This window comes from Anopheles coustani, chromosome 3 (genome assembly GCF_943734705.1).
Source record: "Anopheles coustani chromosome 3, idAnoCousDA_361_x.2, whole genome shotgun sequence".
Classification (NCBI taxonomy): Eukaryota; Metazoa; Arthropoda; class Insecta; order Diptera; family Culicidae; genus Anopheles; species Anopheles coustani.
In genome coordinates this window covers 39,257,139-39,263,138 of record NC_071288.1, presented here as the reverse complement: position 1 = coordinate 39,263,138, position 6,000 = coordinate 39,257,139, and positions in this window count along the sequence as shown.

Sequence of the window (6,000 nt, the reverse complement as noted above, 5' to 3'; positions counted from 1 at the left end):
GCACAAGGAAGCAGAAAGGTGGAACGCGGACACAGACAAAGCGATACGCACCGATCCAAGACGAACAGTGTGTGTGCGTGTGTGTATGTAGCGAGAAGGGGTTCCGGCTTAATCGGTTTCTTCCATACCTACGAAGCTAGCGTACTTTATTAATTTAACGAACTGTGCTCGAGTGCGTCGTTTAGGATTGTTTGATTGAAAACGGACACAAAAGGGATATCCTTGGCAGAAGATGGTTCAACGCGAATGAATGTCGAATCGTGGAAAAACGATAGGTAACTAATGGTAGCTCCATGCCACAACCTTTGAAACACGTGCGATAAGGAACTTCTTCGTTTTGTTTATTTAAGTCAAGCTAAGATGTGTACATATTTTTTTTTTCTAATTATTTTGTGACCACTTGTATGATGAGAACAATGCGTGAAAAGGTATCATTTTGCAGGCAGTTTTCCATCTCCACCATGTTGAATAACAAACGCGCTGTTGAATAGTAAGCTTCATCGTTGTCTTTAAGTATTACCTTAATTCAGATGGCTAGGGGAGGGACAAACTCTATCGCTTCAGCTTTCCCAACGTTTCTTGATCGATTCAGTTCACGGCAGTGGTGTTACATACTCGGATACATTTGTTTTGGTAGCCGACGACGTAAATATATACCTCAGGTCGAAAACTAAACAAAAAAAAAAACATTGACGTAATCACCTTTTGAAGAGATCCTACAATTCAAGTGAACACGCATTCTTGGTTGGAGCAATATTAGCGACAACTGTGGGCGACGATTTGATTAAGATAAGAATGTAAAGATTTATTTCTCCTTCCACTTTTTTTTGTAGCTCTATGTATGAGCATCGAAATGTTTAATTATTTTTATTACGTTTTTTTATTTAAATAAATGATTTAAATGTCGAATGTGGTTACGGCTATTGAAAACTGTTAAAAATGCGTTGTTGGCCGGAAGTGTGCCAGAGGAAATATTTAATACATATAGAAATTTCAAATAATAAAGCTATATTCAACAAATATGAATTAGGTACTACAGCTAACATTAGCACAGGACAATTAGAAACAAATATCAAGAGATCAGTTAGGAGGGAAGGAGAAGTAATAAACACAACGTTTGCGAAAACCAAATAAGGGGAAAAAGATGCTCGGTTCTGCAACACACAGCCTGAACCAAAATTGGAACCTTTTGAAACCCACGAAGAACATGATTTTGCCATGAATGTTTCCCGTCCTATTATACTATTGTACGGCAAGGACACAGTGAAAGAATATGCAAAATACTCTGTTTTCAGAATGTGATCATTCTAAAGCTTCCATAAGTCTCATTTTGGAACGAAAGTATATTCTACCTTGCCTCACAATTACAGTCCTATTGAATCAAACATAACTATGATCGTACTTCTCCGAAGGAGAATCTGTGAAAGAAGTGGATAATTTCCGTTTCACAAAATGAAACAAAGGTGTAGGGTTTCCACAAACATCCACTAAAATGGTGAAATCATCTTTGATGTCACCCCTTTGGCACAACGCTGTGGCTGCAGGCGGTTTTTTCTCTCCTGATTTCGCACGGAAGACTACGAAATCGTCTTTGTGGTGTTGAGCAAACGTGGTGACATATTAATGTGTCTTTTGGGTGAAATTCTCCTAAAACTAACAACCACAGTTTCGATGAAGTTGTGTGAATAAATCGAAACTACTGTTATTTATCCTCACACCCACGGATAACCAAAATCAGAAGCAGAGGGGCGGAAACAAACACACAGTGCAGATGCCGACATATAGAACTGACATTGGCCGCGCAACATTAGTTTGGAGCAAAGCAAGCAGAAAAGGGGGTTAAAAATGAATCATCAGCTGTGATCACCTAGTATATTAACAACTAAACTAAACGTAACTAGTAAAGCGATGCAAAACATTAGACACGTAAATGGTAGTAGGAGTATTGAAAGACACCTGACGCGGGGGAAGTAAGGGAGCGAATCCAAGGGGAACGGGTTTGGGAAGGAAACTGCGGAAACCAAATGTGACCGGAAAACAAATGGGGTTGGGGTTTCTTGCCGATAAGAAGGTAGCAGATGATAAAAGACAGTGAAACAGGACTATGTTCAAAAATATGTGTGCGTTTTATTTGTTTGCTATTTTGTGTAAAGAATTTCAACAAAACAAAAAAAAACTGTATAATACTTATCGATTCTGTTAGGATGTATGAACAAATTTGGTAACAAAGCACTGACCAACGTAGGAAACGTAACGTAAAAAATATTGAAAGTGGAAAAGGGATCAAACAAACGAATAATGATGGAGGCTATGCTCAATATATAGCAGCAGAAACGAAAATAGAGACAAGAAGATACAACAAACGAAACCAGGTGTAAAAGTTGTTGCCAAATATCGGTAAACACAAGGGATAGGAACGGGGAATACGAACGACCGGGTCCACCACTCAAACGGTGGAATGAATATATTTTCTTACAAAGATGGTTATTTTAAAGAAGATGTAATTAAATGTAACGGAAGGAGTACTGTTCTATTTTATTATTAAACATTTCAAAAGAGAAGCTCAATAAGAAAACGATCAGGGTTTTTTTTTTCCAGTAAAGCCTTCATCTTGCGCTACCAGTGCGTAGAGTAAGTTCTGTTTCCTGTCGGTTCTATTCGTAGTATGACTTAAGTTCACCACCGTTATCAAACTGTGAACCTAGGCAGAAGGAGAAAATCGCAAACGGGGATGGACTGCACGTGATTTGAAGGGGGTTACAATATAACCCACCGGTATTGGGTGATAATTGACCATGATCAGGTGGGTGCGTCGTGAATGCTTGATAATAAAACATAAAACGCATCCGCAAACGTTTGCCAGCACGGAAGTAGCAGCTCGATCGCATAGTAATTTGAAATTCAAATGTTTCTTCGATTAAAACCACCCCATCAATAGTGAAACGGTGAGCGGTGTGTGAAGATAAAATAAAAATAAGCAAACGAAATACACCAAACTCGTGAAATGTATGCCGTAAAGTTAAGCAAACAGACTATATAAAAAATACCAGTTTAAAATATATAATTAAAAAGCAAAGGAATCCTCCACCATGCACACACCACTCTACTTCCTTTGCGTCTCCTCCGGGGACTACGGGAAGGGGAGGTTTTTTCCTCTACACAGACACTTTGGCGACGGGACAGCTCGGTGAATTTAATAGTATAAAAAAAGGATACACTTATTGGAAATTTGAGCTAGGATTTTCTTTTCAAATTTTCTCGTATGCAACAAACTCTTCAAAGCAATTTCGTACGAGCGTACTTACATATAACCAACGTTCATCCCCCATCCCGAAGCAAAAACAAAATAGATGGAAAGCGCAAAACCGGACAGAGGAAGGAGCGCAAAAGGGTTCACTTTAAACCGCATATAACCGATGGGAAATCACTTAGTACACCAACACGCAAACAGTGGCGATGATTGGCCGTTGATGTTCGTTCGCATGGCGGAAGTACGACCATGGACGTGGGCAGAACGTTCATTCAACAGAAGAAGTTATAACGTGCAACAGGAAAAAAAAAAGAAAATGTCTTAATAAAACCCATTTTGATCGCATCAAAATAATCTGAATATCGTGTTTTAGTACTTTTTGGTTTAATTTAATGTCTTCTTCTTCTCTTGGGCGTAGCGACCGTTTACGTTCACGGCTGCCCGCCAATGACTTACTAGACTTGTACCCTTTGTATACATGGATTATCAGTGTATGTATCTGAGGTGCGATCGAAGCACGAAGGTACCCGATCGCGAGCGTAGTTGTTCTCAACGTGATACTTAAGTATCCTTGCGACTCTCGATTTAAGGCATTCAGTTTCGACCGGTCTAAGTAGGGGAACGGAGGAATTGCAACTAATGCTACAGTCAAAGCATGAGAAATCTCGCAAAAAATTCAGTTGCGGGCCGGTTCAAGCCCGAAGGCGGAGGAAACATAATCATAAGATGATAGCCAACGTAGAACTACCGGATATAGACACTTGGAATAAAGATGCTAAATCCGGTTCTTTCTTCCACGGGTGTCCTTGTGAAAATTTCGGTGAGATCATTCCATTGTTGGTTATATACTTTGCTTATTTCAATCCTCGTTTATTCCATGTTCAGAAACAGACCACAGACCACAGACTAACGAGACAACAGACTTCTTCTTCTTCTTCTTCTTCTTCTTCTTGGCGTAACGACCTCTTGGTCATGCCTGCCCGTTAAGGGCTTACGAGACTTGTTTCCCTGTTGTAACGTGGATAGTCAGTCCTCTCGTACAGGGGAGGGTCCGGTCTCTGTTGGGATTCGAACCCACGAATCAACAGACTACAGACGACAATATTCCTTGCTGCATCTTCCTCACAGTCTACTAGATTATTTCGGATTACTAGATGGTTGAAGTTGTAATAGATAATTCAACATCCACAAGCTCAGTTTCAAGTCGGTCATAATGACCGTCTGCAAAAGAAACTCATGAAAGCCTGATTTTATTCCAAAAATCCTCTTCTTATATACTTAATGGGTGTTGCGCAGGCTCTTGCGCAAGAATCTTTGCTTAACTATGTTTCTTGCGCTGTCGTTGCATGAAAAAAGCTATGTATCTCTTTTTGATATTTTGTCCGTGATCCATGTTTAATTTGAAAGACGATCGCGATCTCGGCAACGATACCGAGAGTTTACCGCGCTTCGTTGATGCACCATCACTGTTTTTCTTACTCCTTCGCGATGCTAAACTAATTAACAAATAAATGCGATATCCTTGCACGTGCATGTTCCAAGTCCTTCACTGTCCTAAACCGACAAATGAAAGCGATATTCTTGCACCTGCATGTCCGAAGTTATGGCCAAGCTTTTGGGTATTTGTTCCTTTTATTTCGATTCATATTCGCTCCAAATAAATGTACTATCTAACTCGAACGAGACTTATCGTCGGTCCTGTTGGCTAATGTTAAGCTCTGATAATCTAAAATTTTGATTCAATATCATGATCCAGAACATAACATAATTTTCAAAATTTATCCTTAAAACAATGCATTTTTATGTTTGTCAAAATATTAGTTCTTTTTCAAGATATTCTAAACTGTGATTTGAAAACTTTAAGTTTATGTTTTTTTTTTTAATTTATACACCATTTTCGGCTTCTCAATATTGTTTTATGCTATAGTGTTTAAATTACTCCTATATTACGAATTAATGAAATAATGAAAAGTACCTTTCAAGAAATTGGAATGTTTTTTTCAATTTCTTTACGAGGTAAATAATAATCCTTTGACGATTCGTACCATTTACCGCAAGCAGGTCGGATTAATGAATCCATTCCCAAGATCATAAATATAGATTGAAACGATGTCCGTCGATCCAAAGGAAATTGCTCCCGTTATGACCGGTGGCTAGAGAAGGTCACTTTAATTCGACATTTGAACTGCAACACAGAACCAAATATCAGGCAAAAGTCCCTTCTATGAGCCCAACATTACCGCGTGGAAGTGATTGTTGAGTTTTTAGTTTTCAAATTTTCTAAAATATTCTTATCAACGATACGGATGAATCGATAGGAAAAGTAAACTTTTATTTCAAAGGAAAAAACCCCTCTCCGCGGAAACACGTCGCGCGGAAAAGTGGGTCATTCCCAGCCGGGAACGGCACACAGTCGCCTGTTTTTCCTTCCCCTCCCCCGACCTCGTCGGGTTCGACTATCAGTCTTGAAGGAAATATGTGTCGAAATGCAGACGCAGACGGGGCAAACACGGGAAATTATATCACAACACAACACGGAAGACAAAAAGAACCGAATGGCTTTTCCACCCGTTCGTCGCCCCCCGGGGAGGGGTGACCATTTTCCCTCGTGATCGCGTTTGGTTGGTTGGTTGGTTGATTGGTTGGACGCCGGAGCGGCGGCAGGTTCGTGTGATCGCCTCGAACGAAATAACACCCACACCTCACCGAAAACCATCCAGGTCCAGGTTGCCCCGGTTACCGAAACAACG